Consider the following 22,173-nt stretch of genomic DNA (forward strand, 5'->3'; position numbering starts at 1 on the left):
ATCATTTTAGTGCGGGATAAATTTCCAGTTGATTTTGAGAGTGTTCGACTGCGGGGTTCAGGAGCAACCTTGGGTAGAATAATATTTGAAAGGAATAATATATTGTTCCGCTTAACTGCCATTTACAAACCACCTTCTATATTGAAAACTACTTTTATTGATGATCTGCACTCCTACTATGAAACTTCTGAAACCTACGACTTTGACATCCTTTTGGGTGACATGAATGTGAATATCTTGGATTATGGTGACAACGATGTGATGGGATACTTGGGTGTGTGGGCTCCCTTGGCTTCCAATCTTTGGTGAATTCTATTACTAGGTCGATCTCTGGAACTTGGACCACATTTTCGTCACAGAAGTTTAAATTGAGTAGCTTGTATCTGAGTTTTTGTGTACTTGAGGAAGAAATTACTGATCATAGCCCAACAATGCTCTTGATGGGCCAAAAAAAGAGAATTAATGAAATAAATCAGGAGAAAATAGTGAGGAAGTCAAAACTGAACATAGCAAAGCTGAAAGAAGGATTCATGGAGGCTGACTGGTGATTTTAAAATTTCCATAATAACTCCCATACATAAATTTGGTTCCAAAACCTCCATAAGTAATTACAGACCAGTGAGCCTCATAAGTAAATTTGCAAAAATCCTTGAAAAATATAAAAAAATAGATTGACCGATTTTTTTGAAATAAACAATGTTCTATCTTCAAATCATTTTGGTTTTGTTTGGGGTGTAATAATTCGGATGCAATGATTAAGCTTACAAAAGAGATTATCAATAACTTAAATTTAGATAAAAAATGCTTGGCTGTGTTCTTGAATCTAGCCAAAGCATTTGATACTGTGCCACATGATAAACTTCTTCGAAATTTGGAAAGGTATAGCATAAGAGGCTCTTAAACTGTTAGAGAGTTATTTATCAAACAGATATCAGATGCTAAAGCTCAACAATGTTAGGAGTGAGAAGCTGAGGATTATGACTGGTATTCCTCAAGGTACTGTGCTGGGGCCTTTGTTGTTCATTTCTTACATGAATCCCTTATTAAGATTATCTGGCATTGGTGGAATGATCATATCATATGCTGATGACACAGTGCTTGTTTTTGGGGAGGATACCTGGGAGAAAGTGAGAGATCGAGCTGTTGATGGTCTAGCTGTGATAACAAATTGGCTCCAAAATTACAAACTATCTTTAAAAACAAATTATGTAGCTTTCTTCCTTACCAAAAGGAATAGACCTTCGAGCTGTTATCGATCAATTTCTTAAATGGCAGCCACATATCGATTACACAGGCCAACAAAATGGAAAAAAAAATTTGGTGCCGAAAATCTAACATCTGATTTTAGATGTTTTTAATGTGCTGATTCCAATAATGCCACCAGATTTTTTCTATCAGCTCTAGTTTCTGAGATACACGTTACAGGTTAAATGGTATAATTTTTTCTGATAAAGGACAACAAATAAAGAGATAAATATGTACTTAATCGTCAAAATAGAAATATCCATGTTTTTTGTGCCTTTGGGACAGCAGAGCTAAAAATGAGCACTGGGTTAACAAAAATTGGCCTTCAAGAGATGTCATGATTCAAGGAATACAAAACGTGATCAACGAACCTTTGGTTTCAAGAGAAAAAATCTTACTTCCGCCCTTGCATATCAAGCCAGGCCTAATGAAGCAATTTGTGAAGGCTTTAAATCGAGATGGAAATTGTTTTGGGTATTTGTCACGTAAATTTCCTGGCATTAGCACGGAAAAACTAAAAGCTGGTATATTTGATGGTCCTCAAATAAGGCAACTTGTTAAAGATCCACAATTCACCACATCAATGAACGAGACTGAATCTAACGCTTGGAGTTCATTTGTTCAAGTAGAACAACAGTAGTAAAATTTTCTTGGCAATCATAAAGCAGAGAATTACGTAGAATTAGTGGAAACTATGCTTTCAAATTTTAATATTCTCGGCTGTAACATGAGTATAAAAGTTCACTACCTCCACAGCCACCTAGATCGTTTTCCAGAAAACTTAGGAGATTGTAGTGAAGAACAGGGGGAAAGATTCCATCAGGATATTAAAACTATGGAAGATCGTTATCAAGGATGATAGGATAGCCACATGATGGCGGACTACTGCTGGAGCGTTCAGCGAGACTGCCCTAGTAAACTCCATTCTAGAAAATCGTATAAAAGAAAATTTTCATGTGATTAGTGACTAATGTGATTATGTGAATTAAGTTTTTGCAATAAATACTTAAATCCATGTGTCTTTGTTTTTTTAACTGTCAATACTAATATTATATATTATAACAGTTATAACGTAAATTATATACACATTTTTTTTTAAATCTCAAAAACTAGATCTGATAGACAAAATCTGAGAACTTTTTTACATTATGCATCCAAAAATTACTCAGGAACAGTTAAAAAATCGCAGGCACCAAAATGTGTGTTGGCCTGTGTTATGTATCGGGAAGAATCCGCAAGCTCATACATAAATTTGACCTTTTGAGAGAGTTTATGAATGAGAAAACACTGGCCGCATTCCGTATTTACATCTGATCAATCTGACTGCTCTGGATCGTTTTGTTATTCCATCTAGATGTAGGGGAAGTAAATCCAATGCGTACTTTTATTCGAATCGGACTATTCTGATCCAAATCTGTTGGCTCCGAGTAAAATCCATTAATCTGGTCATTTGTTTGTTTAGGAAGTCTGTTTGAAAATTTCAAAATCGTTTCTCATTAAGGAGTTGGTTTAATGTCTGCGAAATAATAATTAAGGAAAATTGACAGACATTGCTCAGTTTGTAATGATAAGTTCTTTGATAATAATTAATGAACACATCATGGTCGAAAAAAATCGATGTTATTCACCGAAAACATTCATTATTGGCTAGATACCAAAGGGTAATGAGGAGCTGTTTCTCAAGCGAGATCTCTGGGTGACCACATCCTACATTTTTAGCTTCTGTCCCCATCAGAAATTAAAAAAAAGTAGGTATCAAAAGTTGACGAATACATTCTGAAGTGTTATTGAAACTGCCTATTAGGAAAATTCGGAACAAACTTCAGAAAAATTTTCAGTTTTGTTTATTTGGTTTTCCTCTTAGTCATCCCTATCAAACAACATTATTTGGTGGCCATGAATTATTGCCACAATGGTCTTCAGAGCGCTCTCCATTCCTTGCTGATTGGTTAATCCGCTAAATCCTAAATATTGATGAAAAAATACAGAAAACTAACGAATAACCGGAGAAATAATTCTATAATTATTTGAGATTATGTTTGAAAAATGTGTTAGATCTAGAACGTTTTTTAATTCCCCTTCAATCCGTCTGCTCTAGAGTCATGTGACTGAAAATCGCTCAGATCTCAGATGCGAATACCGAATGTACCCACTGATAACAATATATAAATCTTTGGTGGAATCAATAATCAAGTATGGGATTGTAGTGTGGGGTGGACTGTACGATAACAGCTTGCATAAACTGAATATAGTACAAAAATATATTCTAAAAGTCATGTACAAAAAGAGTAAGAGATATCCCGCATAAACTGAATATAGTACAAAAATATATTCTAAAAGTCATGTACAAAAAGAGTAAGAGATATCCCACAGATTTGCTGTTTTCCGTTGACGTTGGTAATGTCAGGTCGTTATATTTGACTGAGGTCTGCTCTTATATACATGGTCACAAGACAGAACAACATTTTATGGATCACAGATATTCCACACGAGCAAACAACAATAGAGACATACGAATTCCTGTGAGTAATGTCAGTCTTAACTTGAGGTTCATCAATTACATTGGACCCAAGGTGTACAACAGGTTGCCTTCGGAAATGAGAGCTTGCAAGAAGAACAAGTTCATGAAAATGTGCAAAACATTTATTTATGACAACAGTTGGCAAGTTGAGGAAGTTTTTTGGTTTGGACTGTTGGTGGTGTGTTTGGACTGGACTTTCTTGGTTGTGCTGAAATATACTGCCTCGAACTCTTTAATCACATGTGGGGAAACTTTGAAGTGTGAAAGTGAATGTCTGCACATACAGATGTTTATACATCTAGGTGCATTCATGGACGTATTTTGGTGATTTGTGGGGTATTATGTGGTGGGGTTGGGGCCAGTTGTTCAATAGCTGGTTTACTCGACTTAACTAAAGTTTTGCCTAATCCAGTGATTACGAACTGTCAAGCTGTTGTTCAATCATAAGTCAGGAGAAAACCATTAGTTTACTTTGGTCTAAGTTAACCATTTGAAAACGAAGGTTTAACTAATTAAAACGTCAATGTTTTGACAGAACGAAATTGAAAAATTTGTGTTGTGTCTTGTGTGAGTTTCGTGTAATTTTCGAGTTCAGTTGCAGTTTGCTGAAGTGGTCTTCGATTTACGATTTCGATAATGGATACCACAGAGCCAATGACGGATGATGAAGATTTCTTAGAACTTATTGACTTAATTGAGCCTTTACGTAAAAAAGCGACATTCAAGAAACGCAATAATTATTTCGAGGAATTGAATGATAAACAGTTTCTGAATAGATTCCCTTTATCGAAAGACTGCCGCCATGTGATTAGTTTGATTCCAGGTGTTGATGAAGTTGTGTGGCAAATGATTCAGAATGACCTGAATTTTTGTAACGAAACCTTACGCTTGCAATCGGATAGAGGATCTCAATATATTATTAATAATTATACACGGGCTATGTTAATTCAAAATCACTTCAGTGTATTATAAGGAAATTAAGTGTAACAACAAAATTATAATTTATTATACTTATTATGATAAACAGTTTTAACAATAACAAAAATATGATTACATTATAATATTGAAATAAATCATTCCTTCACAGACTTCAGTATCAATGTTTTTTCGAAATTCAATTCAGCTTTTTGGGTTTGGATCATGAGAGACTTCTTGACTTGCCACTCCTGCTCTTGTTTTTTTCATTTTCTCCTCATGTTCCAATTTCATATAAAGTAGTTTCTTCTTATGAAATTCAATTTCATGTTCCTTCTGTAGTTCAGACAATTCTGCCTTTGAAGCTGCCCATATTGATATTTTATCCCTCACTGATGATTCCCTTCCGCTGCTTACTCTCAATGCAGGAGATTTTTCTGTCCTCAACTTCAAGGGAGTATAAGTACTCTAATCATCTGAATAGTATATACTTATTATTGATATTTACTTATAAAGAATAAATTAATTCTATTTTCATTCAACTTCCTGCAAAGGTTTTGTAGGAAATGCGTTGTTACAAACAAATTGAACACGACCTATACGGTGAAATAATTTGTGCATCAAAAACTACTCTCCTCCAAACCCTCTGAAGTTGAACTAACTTGATACAGTAAAAAGTGTGAAAAAAAACCGTTGCTCGGGGTTTTTTGATGGAGTTGGGTTGTTTCCATTATACCAACTCGACTTATAGGGTAAAATAACTTGTGCATCGAAAACTACCCCTCCTTCAACCCTCTAATGGTCAACTATCTTGATACAGTAAAAAGTGTGAAGAAAAACCGTTGCTCGGTGTTTTTTGATGGAAATGGGTTGTTACCATTATACTGAACACGACCTATAGGGTGAAATAATTTGTGCATCAAAAACTACCCCTCCTCCAACCCTCTAATGTTGAACTATCCTGATGCAATATTAAGTGAAAAAAAAAAACCGTTGCTCGGTGTTTTTTGATGGAAATGGGTTGTTTCCATTATACCGAACACGACCTATAGGATGAAATAATTTGTGCATCAAAAACTACCCTCTCCAACCCTCTGAAGTTGAACTAACTTGATACAGTAAAAAGTGTGAAAAAAAACCGTTGCTCGGGTTTTCTTGATGGAAATGGATGCTTTCCATTATACTGAACACGACCTATAGGGTGCAACCCTCTAATGTTGAACTATCCTGATGCAATATTAAGTGAAAAAAAAACCGTGAAGTTCAACTTCAGAGGGTTGGAGGAGGGGTAGTTTTTGATGCACAAATTATTTCACCTTATAGATCGTGTTTAGTATGTTGGTAACAACCCATTTCCATCAAAAAACTCCGAGCAACGGGTTTTTTTCATACTTTTTACTGTATCAAGTTAGTTCAACTTCAGAGGGTTGGAGGAGGGGTAGTTTTTGATGCACAAATCATTTTACCGTATAAATCGTGTTCCGTATAATGGTAACAACACATTTCCATCAAAAAACACCGAGCAACGGTTTTTGTTTCACTTTTTACTCTATCAAGTTAGTTCAACTTCAGAGGGTTGGAGGAGGGGTAGTTTTTGATGCACAAATTAGTTCACCCTATAGATCGTGTTCAGTATGTTGGTAGCAACCCATTTCTATAAAAAACTCCGAGCAACGGTTTTTTTTCACACTTTTTACTGAATCAAGTTAGTTCAACATTAGAGGGTTGAAGGAGGGGTAGTTTTTGCTGCACAAATTATTTTACCCTATAAGTCGTGTTCGGTATAATGGAAACAACTCATTTCCATAAAAAAACCCTGAGCAACGGTTGTTTTTTCACACTTTTTACTGTATCAAGTTAGTTCAACTTCAGAGGGCTGGAGGAGGGGTAGTTTTTGATGCACTAATTATTTCATCCTATATTTCGTGTTTAGTATGTTGGTAACAACCCATGTCCTTCAAAAAACTCCGAGCAACGGTTTTTTTTTCACACTTTTTACTGTATCAAGTTGGTTCAACTTCAGAGGGTTGGAGGAGGGGTAGTTTTTGATGCACAAATTATTTCACCCTATAGATCCTGTGCAATATGTTGGTAACAACCCATTTCCATCAAAAAACACCGAGCAACGGTTTTTTTCACACTTTTTACTGCATCAAGTTAGTTCAACTTCAGAGGGTTGGAGAGGGTAGTTTTTGATTCACAAATAATTTCACCCTATAGATCGTGTTCAGTATGTGGGTAAGACCCCATTTTCATAGAAAACTCCGGGCAACGGGGTTTTTTCACTGTGTAATTTCGGGGGGTTGGTGGGGGTAGTTTTCGTTGCACAAATTATATCACCCTATAGACTGTGTTTATAATGTTTTAAATAACCCAATTGTATCAAAAAATCCCGAACAACTGGTATTTTTACATTCTGTATGGTAAAAGCGAAAATGATAAAACCGTTGCTGGAAACCGTTGCTGCCTTCTCACCTCTTCATAAACTTTTTAGGGTTTTCACTCTCAATCTCTGAAACAATTTTTTCTAGTTAATTTGCTCCTGACAAATTAGTGCAAGAATTTACGCAGGAGCAAATCGTTGATTTCATTTTTAATTGATTTTGTTTCAGAGATTGGGAGTGAAAACCCTAAAAAGTTTATGAAGAGATGCAAAATCCTCCCAAAATAAATTTCAATCGATGCCTTCTCACCCCTCATTATTTCCATCTTCCAGCCCTACTCCTGATTATATTATGATAATATAATTGTGAATAATTTGAGGTTTCTATTTCAATATTTCAATGGTACTGTACTGTGATTATTCTAAAAAAAAGTACTCAAAAACCATGTTTGTTATACAATGTATTATTTTATACAGTGACATATAGTAGCATTCAAAACTTACTTGAAGTCATGGGATCAATTTCTTCCTCAAAAGGTACAACGTCCTCATCTAGTGGCATCAAAAGAAGTTGCGAAATGTAAATGACATTATAGAAATAGTTTATAAATGAATGGATGTTTATTACTAATGAAAATTACCTCAGTTTTTATTCATAATTTTTAGATAAATCAATGCTTACTTTTCTTTGATGTCTTGTTGGAACTGTCTCTATCAAATTCAGAAGGCAATCCTGATAATGTCCTTCCCATCATTTCTTTAATTTCCATTTCTGCCTCGTTCCAAGGCACTTCTGCAATGGGGGGACCTCCTCCGGTACCCCTTATATGTCTGATTTCATCAGAAACCTTTTTTTTTGTGATTTTTTCAAATTATAGTACTTGGTTTTCAAAACAAATGCAGTTTTTCCGGTTCTGCAGATAGTGTTGAACTCGGAGGATATTTTCTCCCATATCTGCATTCTTGCTACATTCGTAACCGCGTCTGTTTTTTTATTTTCAATTTTTGTTTTATATTTTTTTACAAGAGATACTAATATTTGGACTTCTCCCTGTGTGGAATTTGCACATCTCTTTCTTTTTTCCATCTCCATCTTTCTAATCACAATTTATCACCGTCACTCATATAACTAAACTATTTCAACACGAAAAGGATTTTCAAATTTTAAATTTCGAATTAGGAAGTTATCATAGAAATAGGTTTTCGTCCCTTCAAACTTGTCAAAACTCAATATTTCAAAATCAGTGTGGCCAACACAGAACACTAATGTGGCCCATAAAAACAAACAAATCTATGAATCGACTAGTTAACTAATAGTTTTGAAATCCATGGTTATTTTCTCTGTGAACAACGCATAACTCATCTCAAACCATATTTACAGTTAACCATTGATTAGATAACCAATGAGTTAAACCACGAATGAACAACCGGCCCTTAGACTTCGCCGCATCGATGTTTTTATTTGTTTATGTATTTCATTTGATTAATTAATAATAATAATAATTGATATTCATAAAGAAAAAAGTGAATTACAATGAGAAGTCACTATTAAATTACAGGTTTGATAGATTGAAAATGCGAGCTTACACCTAGTTTTTGGTTTCCCGTCCTACATGATTATAATATAATGATATAGAGGTGGAACGAGGCTTTTCTAAATAATTAATAAATCTATACTACTGACAAGCAAGGAAATAACAATTAATTCTCCATTTAAAAGAAAGAAAGACAGAACTTACATTGTAAAGAATGAGCTATTTTCCTAAATTTTAAAATATGTCATTAATGCCAGTATGCAAAGTCGTGTATTGAACTATATTAAGCCAATCTCGTTTTAGTTGCACATTATATGTTATGCACCGCTCTATTTGACAGCATTAATCTGGTTTAACATTGATCTGACAATATTAACGGTTTAAAGAAAATTTCTGGCTTGAAATATTATTTGCTTCATATTCGAACAAATATTCGGAAAGCCATCATTAAGATTGTTGTTCTCTGGTTGTATCTAGGTGCGATTCGTCGCATTGTTCTTGGTTTTTCGGAGTATAAAAATGGAGTTATAGAATGAATTATTTTTTGAAGAGGATGATATTATCGATAAGCAATTTTGGTTTCCCTTTTCGTATTTATATGAGACCCAATTATTGCGAGAACAAGAATGATTTATCATTTCATGCACGATTTAGATGACTAAAGAAGCAATTATATTTCTTTTAGATCTAGTTGTGAATTTACGTAAAGCTCCTAAGAACTAACCTAAGAATTTATTGGGATCAAACTGACCGAAGACACTTTGTTGGTCCCTTCTTTTTGAATAAAAAGAAACTATTTCGTGTACTTCTGTTTTATTAAATTTTCATCAAAGTAGTCAACCACGTTCTCTTACAATTTTCCGATCACACATATTTCATTTCCTTTTCAAAGTTAACCTCAAACAGAATAAGCGAAAATGGGGAGATGACAATCATAGAAGGAAAAATTCTTCTTGTTTATGTATCAACATCCTCCCTTCTTCCCATTTCCCCCTATGATTCCTTTCAAGGTCTCTGATACGGCTATGAATTCGGCCTTCACGTTTTGTCACTCGCCAAATCACCGGCATTTGTCCAAGAACTAATACACTGCCACTCCACGATTTTCTATCGTCTCTATCACCATCCCAGCTAGCGTCACTATAAATGTTCACTGCAGGATCAAAATCACCTTTCAAACGAATGGCCAAAAGTTCGGGTTGTAAAAATATAGTTTAAGATTGTTCTGAGTATCAATAGTTGGGGAGCCGAAGAGGAAAATTCAGGATTTACTCGAGCGTGTCAGATTAATATAAGGGGACATACCTTGGACCCTGTAGAGTGCCTCTACCAAAAATTAGATCTGTATATAGGGGGAATTGTCTAGGACAGCCTGCCAGAATAGTAAAAAAAAAACGATCATTGTACAACTATAGCAGCTAGAAGAAAACGGATGACACATTTCCGAGCTCATTTTCGGAGAAACAAAGAATGATGGAAACCACAGCCTCCTACGATACTTCGTTTTTGAGTTTGACAATTTCGTAAAGTTCTCATACCTTTTTTGTGTTTGAAGATACAAACTTGAAACTTAAAACTTCTACAGGCACTTTTTTACGTAGAATCCACCGTTGAGCTCAAAATATTTCCTCATTTCGAATCATTAGGTGAATTTTTTTAAATGTAAACTTTTATTGAATTTTTTATCTTTGAATTCGAAAAAAATCTTTTGTCAGTAGATTCTACGTATGAAAGTGCCTAAGAAGGTTCAATTTTCAGATCTGTAACTTCAAAGACAAAAAAATTATGAGAACTTTCCGGAATCGTCAAAATCTAGAAATGAAAGGCCGATTCTGTTTATAGATTTGGATTAGACATGAAAAAAGAGCTAAAGAATGTGTCATCCGTTTTCTTCTAGCTGCTTTAGTTCTCGAGATCCCCTCAGTAGACAACGAATTTTGCCCACCCTGTACATTTTCGAGCGCGGTGGCGTTTTTTCTTATTTTGAAGCTAATGATTCAACAATAACGGAAAAAATATAATCTGACAGTTTTAGCAAGCCGAAACAATAAAAATTGGCCATAAAGGTCACAAAAATCAGTTTTTTTGAATTATCTCTTCAAATCTTTTTCGCATTCATTATAAAAGTTCTAGAGAATAAAATATTGTACAAAGGACCCCGCACACTTACTTAGGGAAAGCGGGTCCAGTGAATTTTCCCCATTTTTACATATTATATTTATATCAACCTTAAGAACAATATAGGGCGTTCCAAAATTGCAGCTGCGGAAAAATGAATCTTTAAATTTTGATGATGATTCTTCTAATTTTCAAAATTTCATCATGATGCCTTGGGTTCTGAATAACAAGATATCACAGATATCCAAACACCGCCCACCACGTTGAGTTTCGTTATACAGACTGTTTCATGAAGCTATATAAGTAATTGAATGTAACTTTGTAAGTGAATTTCGGACCACCCTGTGTTTTTCAAAATATGATACCATGATGTATGTCCATCTCTGTAGGAAGTTTCATTAATGTACAAAGAACAGTTGGAAAATTATTCAGGTTCATATTCGGATTTCATACAATTTTTCTTCAAAACTTATCTGTTGAGATTGCTGTCAAGAAATATAGGTTTTCATTCATTATAATTATTATGATAGGTATCGACGGTCGGTCCAAAGGTGTTTTTATTCAGGAATGTACAGGATGGACATTATTCGGTGTCACTAATCTCCTCATTTCGCTATCTCAAAATCTGTTTATATAGAAAAACAGTATTATCATTCCAGGTTGATACCATGATGTTCAAATTCAGATTTCAATAATTTTACTTTAAAACTTATCTGTAGTTTAGATTATTGTCAATTATTTGATTTTATATGAATTCTGTAGGCTACTTCGTGACCTTTCCTAATGACGTTTTGTGTGATTGTTTGAACGGTTGGATTGCTTTCCTTCTGTTAAGTAGTTTTCAGTTATTTTTTTTTAATCGTTGCGATCATTATTGGTAAAGAGTTATAAAAAGTTAATATAAAAAGACAGCAATGAATGTGCGAAATAGATATGCATGTTTCCTATGTGATCATGAGTTTCCATTAAGTAACCTCAGACGAATAGATAGAGAAGATGATGTCGATAAAAGAAATCTGGCTGTTTTGAAGCGTGAAGTGTTAGAATTATACAGAGTGGGCCATTGAAAACGAAACAGACGAGACGAAATAAATTTTTTCGATAGAAATGCTCGGACAGGTCGATTTCTGTTTCGAGGGGGACAACTTAAGATGTAGGTTACGGACGCATAGCGCTTCAACCCTTGCTACTACAACCCTCACCCCCAATTTTTGAATAGGGAAGATGGGGTGAGTGATACCTCATTTGAAAGGTATTTTTATACTGATTTCAGCACAGTAATTGTTTTTTCATTTTATGCATTAGTTCTCGAAATATTCTTAACGAAGTATTTGAAAATGAAGTGGTGTTTTCATGGCACTTGTGTTTTTTTGTGAAAAATCGACATTTTGAGCTTCAAAACAACCACGACTGTGGCTTCCTTCCTCCAATCCACTGACATAGAAATCTTCAATCAAGATGTCGAACAAACAAAGCGTATTGTGAAGGAGCTCAATCTTGCTGAAACTTAATCTAAATTATCTTCGATATAATTTGCAATATTTCCAATAACATGCGGTAACACTTGATCGATAGAAATCTCCAAAAAGTCCAAATACGTACATGAGGACCCTGGTATCAAAGTCGGCAATCTCCACTTTTGGTCGAAATTGAGATAAATACATAATATTTCTCAATTTTTCGCGCTATATCTGAATATATGGTTCGCGTGTGTCAATAAAGGCTATATCCCATTAAAAAACCACTTTGAAACTTCGTCTGAGAATCAAACCCGGGAATCTCCAAGACCCGCTTAGAATCAAAGCCGGCAATGTCCGTTCTGGCCAATCAGCACATGTGTGTCGTGACGTTCGTAATTCATCTGAATTTAGAGCGTCAATTCAGTTCGTTTTTGCAAACCCTCAAAAGTGTATCTACTATGAAAAGGAAAAAACCTTCACATGATTGAACCACTCATCATGAAAAGTGGTCTGAAACAAGTCAATATGTTCACAAAACTTCTTGCAAAACACTTTGGGGCTACCTGGAGATCAATAGAAGAACTAGATTTTTATGCAAAAATCCTTTCTTATGGAACTCTCGAGTCAGGGCAAGCAGGTCAGAAAGAAGAAAACGCATTGCCAGACATGGACGAATCAGCAGCAGAAAGAGAAACCTGCGAATTTATCGAAGAAATACCCTCTGTATATGTATAATAAATATGTTATGTTAACGAAAATATTTTTGATTACATGTTTTCTTGGAATTATTTCAATATTGTTATTATTCTATTTGTGAATCTTTTTCAAAACACTTGATATTCAGATCCCAACTTATTTCAGTAGAACCTTTGGTATCAAATCCGGCAAAATCCAATAGTCAGTATCAAACACGGCATTCTCCATTCATTTTTTCTCATTTTTTCGAAAACGAAAAAGAAATTAGGCATAATAACTTCATTATTCAATGGAGTTTAGTATTTTATACCGTTAGAAACTACGCACGCAGTTAAATATAAAACAATATGGACGTAGCCGTTTTTTGCGCTTTACTCAAATAGGAACACGGTGGAGATTGCCGCCTTTGATATTAGGGTCCTCACATATCTCTAATCAGATTACCAGGTAAGAAAATGAAATCATTAATGATGCCACAGAAATATTCCAGTCCCAATTCGTGAAACGATTTCCGACTTAATTATGAAGTGTTTTCTCAGTTGGCTTCAATAATGTTTTCATTTTGTTGATTAACTGAGAAAACACTTCATAATTAAGTCGGAAATCGTTTCACGAATTGGGACTGGAATATTTCTGTGGCATCATTAATGATTTCATTTTCTTACCTGGTAATCTGATTAGAGATATGTACGTATTTGGACTTTTTGGAGATTTCTATCGATCAAGTGTTACCGCATGTTATTGGAAATACTGCAAATTATATCGAAGATAATTTAGATTGAGTTTCAGCAAGATTGAGCTCCTTCGCAATAGGCTTTGTTTGTTCGACATCTTGATTAAAGATTTCTATGTCAGTGGATTGGAGGAAGGAAGCCCAGTCATGGTTGTTTTGAAGCTCAAAATGTCGATTTTTCACGAAAAAACACTACAAGTGCCATGAAAACACCACTTCATTTTCAAATACTTCGTTAAGAATATTTCGAGAACTAATGCATAAAATGAAAAAACAATTACTATGCTGAAATCAGTATAAAAATACCTTTCAAATGAGGTATCACTCACCCCATCTTCCCTATTCAAAAATTGGGGGTGAGGGTTGTAGTAGCAAGGATTGAAGCGCTATGCGTCCGTAACCTACATCTTAAGTTGTCCCCCTCGAAACAGAAATCGACCTGTCCGAGCATTTCTATCGAAAAAATTTATTTCGTCTGTAATCTCGTCTGTTTCGTTTTCAATGGCCCACTCTGTATTTTTATGTAAATTGGTGATAATTATTATTTCAAGTAATTTCGAGATAGAGAAATGAGGAGATAGTGACACCGAATAATGTCCATCCTGTACATACCTGAATGAAAAAACCTTTGGACCGACCGTCAATACGTATTATAATAATTATAATGAATGAAAACCTATATTTCTTGACAGCAATCTCAACTACAGATAAGTTTCGAAGAAAAATTGTATGAAATCCGAATATAAACCTGAAAAATTTTGCAACTGTTCTTTGTACATTTATGAAACTTCCTACAGAGGTGGACATACATCATGGTATCATATTTTGAAAAACTCAGGGTGGTCCCAAAGTCACTAACAAAGTTACATTCAGTTACTTATACAGCTTCATGAAACAGTCTGTATAACGAAACTTAACGTGGTGGGCGGTGTTTGGATATCTGTGATATCTTGATATTCAGAACCCAAGGCATCATGATGAAATTTTGAAAATTAGAAGAATTATCATCAAAATTCAAAGATTCATTTTTCCGTAGCTGCAATTCTGGAACGCCCTATAGAACAAACCGGATGTGAGACCTTCGTGAAAATCTGATATATTGTTCTTGAGGTTGATATAAATATAATATGTAAAAATGGGGAAAATTCATTGGACCCGCTTTTCCTAAGTGTGCGGGGTCCTTTTGTCCCAAACAATATTTTCTACGTTCAAACTTTTTTGAAATATATGGCGATTAATGCGAGGTGTTTAGCGATGCAAGCTAAAGCGAAAATTCACTCGTTGGAAAATAGTTCATTCTGAGGTTCAGTCACAGACAACACTAAAATTTTCGTGACTAATTTCGAAATTGTCATCATAGAAATATCTTGTCATTTTGACAATTGTAGATTAGACTGGGATTATACATAGACCTTGCCCTTTCGCATGTGTGGCTAAGCTTCTCGCCCTTATCGTCCTCTAACTTGAGAACGGTTAAGAGTATGTAAAATTGCTTCAGACAAAAGTTGTGTAGAAATTATTATCTACAACTTTCATGATGAATACAAAAACGATTAGAGGTACAGGGAGGGAAATATTCGAAATAAAGGGATTTTTATCATTATCAAAGTGTCAGACTAAGAAAACCCCCCTGATTAGTGTCAAATTAATGAGTCAACACGTCTACAACACTCAGATTAACCATCTGTATGAAAATCTGACACTCTCGAGTATGTACAAGTAACGATTTTTTTTACATTTTCAAAGGACCGCTGTGACATTGCGTGACGTCCAAATTGTTAGTCCCTTGAGAAGTAGCTTCCTTTGGGTCCAATTAACATATCCTCCAAAAATCTGACACGCTGGAAATTTTTTTTTCACCATTTTCAACTCTTCGCATTCACCGCGCAAACTGTCAGATAAGCATGAATTCATTATCAGAGACACGTAGAGCATATACAGTATCTTAATCTGACACGCTCGAGTATGTACACCTGACCAATTTTTTTAATATTTGTGAGACCCTGCAGACGCTTTCCCCACTGCTGAAAGTGCATACATCATAAAACTTTTTTTTCTTTCTACCATCAAATCTTCAAAATCCACTAGGTCTCCACGACTCTCGAGTAAATCCCGATATAGCATCGTCGGCTCCCCATCTACAACCAGTGCTTCTAACCTTGATTACTAGCATATTGTGACATAATTGTGACAGAAAATAGAATGTCAGGACGAGAACGTAAGCCCAAAAACATTAACTTGCCAATTACCCCTCGTTATGGTATCTTTGACATCATGAACTTTTCTTCATCATCAGATGGAGAAAATTCTTTAGAAATTACATAGCTTGACTTAATTGTTACAGCTACATTAATATTATTAATGTTATAAGATTCAGCTGAATTTTCAATATAGTCTAATTGGTCAATTAACACTTTATCATTACCGAGTCTACGACACCTAATTATCTCGACACCGACCCCAGGTTAGTTAATTCATATTTGCTCATTAACAAGTTTACAATCGAGGGCATAGATTTTTCATCCCGAGCAAAGAGAACCTAGTCATCTACGAACACTATTGTATTGCTTCATCCTTATATGCGTAGACACAATTGGTAGATTCAAATGATCCAAATCCTACTTGCACCAAAGTGTCTCTGAGTTCATTGTACCACATCACTCCGGATTGATGTAGTCCATATAGCGCCCGATTTAAGAGTAAGGCAACATTACCCATCACCCTTATCTGTATTGAGCGCTTCTTCATATCCTTCTGGGATTTTTATATACAGGACGATCCAATTTTCCATACCGGTAAGCTCCTTTTACATCCAGTTGTTTGTCTAGCCAGTCCAGTTTGGTTACCAGAATTAGCATAAATACTCTTACTATTGCAAAATTTGCAACTGGAGCAAAAACTTCATAATCATAATTTACTACACTCACTTGTGTGAATCCTTTTGCTACTAGTCTAGCTTTAAACCTTTTTATGTTTCCTTCAGCATCCTTCTTCACATCGTATACCCATTTTGTCCCTATTATGTTCACTCCTCCATACTTCTCTTTATAGCATAAGCTTGATTTCTTCATCCATGGCGTCTTGCCACTCAATTTTATGAGGATTGGATTCAACCTCTTTGTAGGTTTTGGGAATGTGGATATAGTGGATATAGAATGCTAACAAAATAAAACTTGCTGCAAATGACACAAAAAAAATTTGGAATGAAATCAATCAAATAAATAGAATTACGAAGAAAAAAAAGTATTATAGGTGAGATAATTGATAATAATGTTAATGTATTAAAAACAGACTGCGATAAGGCAGAATGATTCAATTCATTTTTCACAACTATTGCCAAACAGATAATTAAAAAAATCGGACCGCACAATAAAGATCTGGTACCAAAATTCCATGCGACTGAGGCCTCCATCTACCTTAGTCCAGTAACAGAAAATGAGATTGTTAATGTGATTGCCTCCCTGAGGAACAATTCTGCACCGGGTCCAGACGGTATTTCTGCGTCTACAATAAAAAAAAATTCACAGATTTATCTTGAGGCCGTTAATGTATATTATTAATGTGATTTTCGAAACTGGTTTGATACCGACTGAGTTCAAGGAATCTCATGTTACATGTGTCTACAAGTCCGGGGATAGAAGCAATATGACAAACTACCGCCCTATTTCAGTTATTAATAATATAGCGAAAGTATTCGAGAAATGCTTAAACTCCAGGTTAATCAAGTTCTTGACCAAGTTCAAGTTGCTAAGTACAAAGCAGTTTGGCTTTAGGGAGGGAATTTCTGCGGTAGATGCTACAGAGGAATTTGTAGGAAAAGTTATTGCTCAAATGAATAATAAAAAGAAAGTTTTGTCCGTATTCCTTGACCTGAGAAAAGCGTTCGATACAGTTGATCACGAGCTCTTGCTCCAAAGACTGGAATATTGTTGAATTGGAGGAGTTAGCCTAGATCTGTTTCGAAATTATTTACAGCATAGAACACAATATGTCAAGGTTGGAAAAATACTGAGTCGACCACTTGAAGTTCAAACGGGCATACCGCAGGGTACGGTTCTTGGACCCATATTGTTTTTAATTTTTGTTAATCAGCTTTTGTCAATTGAAGGCTTGAATATAGTTTCCTATGCTGATGATACAGTTGTGACGTTTGTGGGAGATACTTGGGAGGAGGCGCGCAGTGGGGCAGTGGTTGGAATGGAAATTGTAAGATCCTGGTTGGCGGAAAGTTGTCTCAGTCTAAATCTTGAGAAAACTAAATTCATCACATTTTCAATCACAGCGGCTGGACAGCCGGATTTCGATTGCATCTCATTTCATTCCGATCATTGCTCAAGTGGCACGGTATGCCACTGCCCGTCTATTATTAAGGATGAATCCGTTAAATACTTGGGAATACATATTGATCAGCACCTGACATGGGATAGGCATGTTTCTAAATTGATCGAGAGGACAAGGAATTCATGTTATATTTTTTACAACCTGCGGAAAGTTCTCTCTAGAGAGATGATATTCAGGGTCTATGATTCTATAGTGTGCTCAATTTGGCGTTACGGTATTTTTGTGTGGGGTGGTGTTTACGATATCTACCTGAAAAATTTACAAACTGTACAGAACACCATTTTGAAAATAATCGTTAGAGTTGATAGGATGTATAATACGCTTGAATTATATAAAGAGACTAAACAACTGAATGTCAGACAAATATACATATATGAGGTCCTTCTCAATGAAATGAAGAAAAAGAAACAGTTTATTACACATGCTTACCCAACTAGATATACCAACAGAAAAACGGTCATAGTTCCTAGATTTGATAGTTCACATCTGCAGCACACTTTTCTTTAAATTTGAATTTCAATATTAAAAAAAACAACATAGGGATAAATTGAAAAACTTTGTTTTAGAAAATTCAAAATATTTTTCTGCTTTACTTACCGGGACGACACAACTTTAAATTGACAGTAAATGATATTTATGTACCTACTGTTTGTGCATCTAATATCTTGCATATTCCTGTGGCCCAGTGTGGGCCTCACCATGTTTAGGCTCTGCGAAGTTGATGGTTTTGGCTTGCTCTCCTCATTGAGCACTTCATATAGTTTGTGGATTTTTGGTATATTTGGGTTTCTTTCTTTTTTTGTGTTTCTTTTTGTATTCATCAAAAATTGGAAGGGTCATACAGTATACAAACTTAAGTTTAGATTGTATGACTCTGTAATTCTGTTTATAACTTGTTTATATTTGTTATGATGAATAAAGAATAGAATAGAATAGAATAGTTACTCTCTGGTAATGCTTCTGATTCATCTTCTGTTTCCAATAGATTTATATCCTCTCTATTCTTCTTTGAATTTCATTGAATCGACAATTTTCTTCCTCTCCTCTAAATACCTCCTAGCATCTGGCACAGATCTCAAAATAACTCCTTCTTTATTCTTATAATATATGTCTGCCCTACCTTTTGTTTCCCCTGATTTTCTTATCTTCACTATTCTTTCCCATTCATCGTGGCATCCTCCATCATCCAGCCCATCATTTGACTTAAACTCATCTGAATATCGGTTAAAGCCACCTGGATTAACTCTCTCCGTCTTGCTGTGTTCCAAGTTTTCCCAAAGGCAAACAGGAGACTTATTTACAACCAGCCTCGGGAAATAAAGAGAAGCACATTTGGTTTCAACTACTTTCACATGTTTGCTCTCTATTACTTTTTCTTCGCCTATTGACCATATCTTGTAATCAGCCGTGTTAATTGCGTAACCCAGCATTACACCTAGCTTTGCTCGTGTCTGAAATTTACTCCTCCTCGGTTCATGTATGTAGGCTAGACTTTCAAATTTCCTCAAGAACTTAAGGGTCACGTTCTTTTGTCCCCATCTCCACTCTGGTCATTAGTCTTCGAATGTATTATCCGATTCCTTAGGTAGACAAATGTATTTGGGGCTTCCGCCCAGAATTTCTCATTTAGTCTACTCTCAAAAAGTAGATATCTCACTCCTTCCAAAGCCGTTCTATTATACCGCTCGGCAATACCATTCATCTGGGGAGAGAGCACATTTGTTCTCTTATTCTTTATACCGATTTCCTGCAGATGGTCAGTGAAATATTGAGCGCAGAATTCCAACCCATTATCTGTCCTTAGTCTCTTCAGTTTCACACCGGTTTCCCTTTCAGCATGAGCTAAATACTCCTTGAAAGCGTCAAAGCCTTCTTCTTTGGCTGTAAGAACCTAACTGTGCATCTTCTTGAATAGTCGTCCATAAACGTTATGAAGTAAATAGCCTCACCCATTGATTTAATTGGTGAGGGGCCTCACAAGTCTGAGTGCACCAGTTCTAGCACTCTCTTAGTGTTTAATGTTGATATTCCCTTAAAAGAACTCTTTTTTTTTGATTTGGCAATGGCACAAGTGTTACAATCAAAGTCATCAGGGATATTCTGAACTTCATCTAATCCCACAACAAAATTTAATTTCGACATATCTACCATCACGCGAATGTTGGGGTGTCCCATAAGGCAATTTGATCATTTGCTTTAAAATTCTGACGTGAGATATCTTAACCTTCCGTTGCACATATCTCATTCTTTGTTACAGCCTCCCCACTCACTACATAGAGCCTGTTGGTAAGTTTTGCTTCCATTATGGGGTACTTCGAGTTATGGTATCAGAGAATCTTTCCATTCTCCCATATCATGGTTGCACCTGCTTGATCTAGTGTCCTACCAGAGATTATATTCCCCCTAATATTTGGTGCATATAAAACATCTTTGAGTATGACATTATATAGCCTACCTTCCCTTTGGGTAATTAATTTCACATCCCCTACTTCATATTCTCTTCTTCGCGTCCTTGCATGGAATTGAAATAGTAAGTTTGTGGCTTGAGGACAGGGCAAATGAAATCTATCCTTTTTGATGTGCCAGGACAGGGCAAATGAAATCTATCGTTTTTGAAGTGCACTTCAAAAAGGATAGCCACAAACTTACTATTCCAATCCCCTACTCCTTCTATTTGCGAAATGCCTTCTGCCAACTCTGCCACCTGGTCCATTGGTTTTAGTGTCAAAAACCATTCCTTCATGCAAAAAATATGGTTTGTAGCTCCGCTATCAAGGATCCATTCTCCTTTTGGATTGCCTAGCTCAGCACTGAAAACAGAAACAAACAACGAAGACTGAAGATTTTTGTTCCCTGGGGGTGTTGTCTTCCCCTTCCTACAGTTATTCACTAAGTGTCCAAATATCCCACATTTGTTGCATTTGCTCCGGAAATATGACCTATGACCAGTCTCGAGATTATTGCTGCTATTACTACTACAATTATTATAACTTCTACTGCTAGAACTACTCTTATTACTAGTTTTAATTAGAATAGGTGAAGGTTTCAGTCACAAGGAACTATTAATGTACAATTTATTCAGCAGCGCTGCTGAATTCTAATTGATATTAGGAACGATAATTGCTTTCACTAGTTTTAATGTTCAAGAGTTTCAGAGTCTCTACTTTTCGCTATGTTTACCCTACCTCAGCAGCGCTGCTGAATAAATTGTACATTAATAGTTCCTCGTGACTGAAACCTTCACCTATTCTAATTGATATTAGGAACGATAATTGCTTTCACTAGTTTCAATGTTCAAGAGTTTCAGTAATTCAGTAATTCAATGATTGTTTTCCTGTAAAACATGTCATTGAGAGCAATAGTACATAAATACTACATAACTATGATATCCAGAGTTGTAAGAAGCGGTTGGACGCCTTATTAGTATTATGCACACACAATCCAATCTACAGAAAAATGTACAACGACACCAAAAAGGAATATGATAACCTTATTATCAAAAGCAAGTCGGAGATGTTCGAAAGACGCATAGAAAATATGCAAGGAGTTAAGAGGTAATCAGGTGCATCATGAGGAATGTCACATTGAAGGGGAACCGAAGGAAATAGCAGAAAAATTCAATAATCATTTTACTAACCAACCAACTGACACATTGCAAGGAAAAACCAATGATAGAATAAGAAACCAAAATAAATCGATGTATTAAAGACCAACCACTCCTGATGAAATATTGGAACTTGGAAAACTACTGAAAAACAAGTACACAAGTGGAGTTAACGAGATACCAATAAACATTGTTAAAATGTCAATACCATCCATAAACCTCCAGTTATCATACCTCATCAATTTATCATTCAAACAAGGTGTGTTTCCAGAGCAGCTAGAGATCGCTATCATTAAGCCATCATTGAAGAAAGGGGATCCAAAAGAACTAGACGAGACTCATTACCTTCCTTAATGAATGTGATCTCTTTACAAAAACACAACATGGCTATTTAAGAGGTAGATCAGTTCTAACAGCGATATTCGATTTCATAAAGGCAATAGTAGATTTAATTGGGAAAAACAGCTTTAGCTATATTTTTGGACCTTTCTAAAGCATATGACTCAATAAATCAGGAACAATTACACAGGCCAACAAAATGAAAAAAAAAATAATTTGGTGCCGGAAATCAAACATCTGATTTTAGATGTTTTTAATGTGCTGATTCCAAAAATGCCACCAG

The 22,173-nt window shown here is 35.4% G+C and overlaps 1 protein-coding gene and 1 long non-coding RNA gene across 2 annotated transcripts in view; one reads left to right on the top strand and one right to left on the bottom strand.

Moving 5' to 3' along the window:
• The window catches only part of LOC123316702 (splicing factor 3A subunit 2), a 43,669-nt gene that overhangs the window by 14,160 nt on the left and 7,336 nt on the right, over window positions 1–22,173 (top strand). The gene's annotated exons all lie outside the window — the stretch shown is intronic.
• Window positions 16,904–22,093, bottom strand: LOC123316704. The gene is made up of 2 exons (XR_006538095.1): window positions 18,377–22,093; window positions 16,904–17,110 (listed from the first exon to the last, which is right to left on the bottom strand). It is a non-coding gene; the product is annotated as an uncharacterized LOC123316704 (long non-coding RNA).

The sequence above is a fragment of the Coccinella septempunctata genome, chromosome 7 (genome assembly GCF_907165205.1).
Source record: "Coccinella septempunctata chromosome 7, icCocSept1.1, whole genome shotgun sequence".
Lineage (NCBI taxonomy): Eukaryota > Metazoa > Arthropoda > Insecta > Coleoptera > Coccinellidae > Coccinella > Coccinella septempunctata.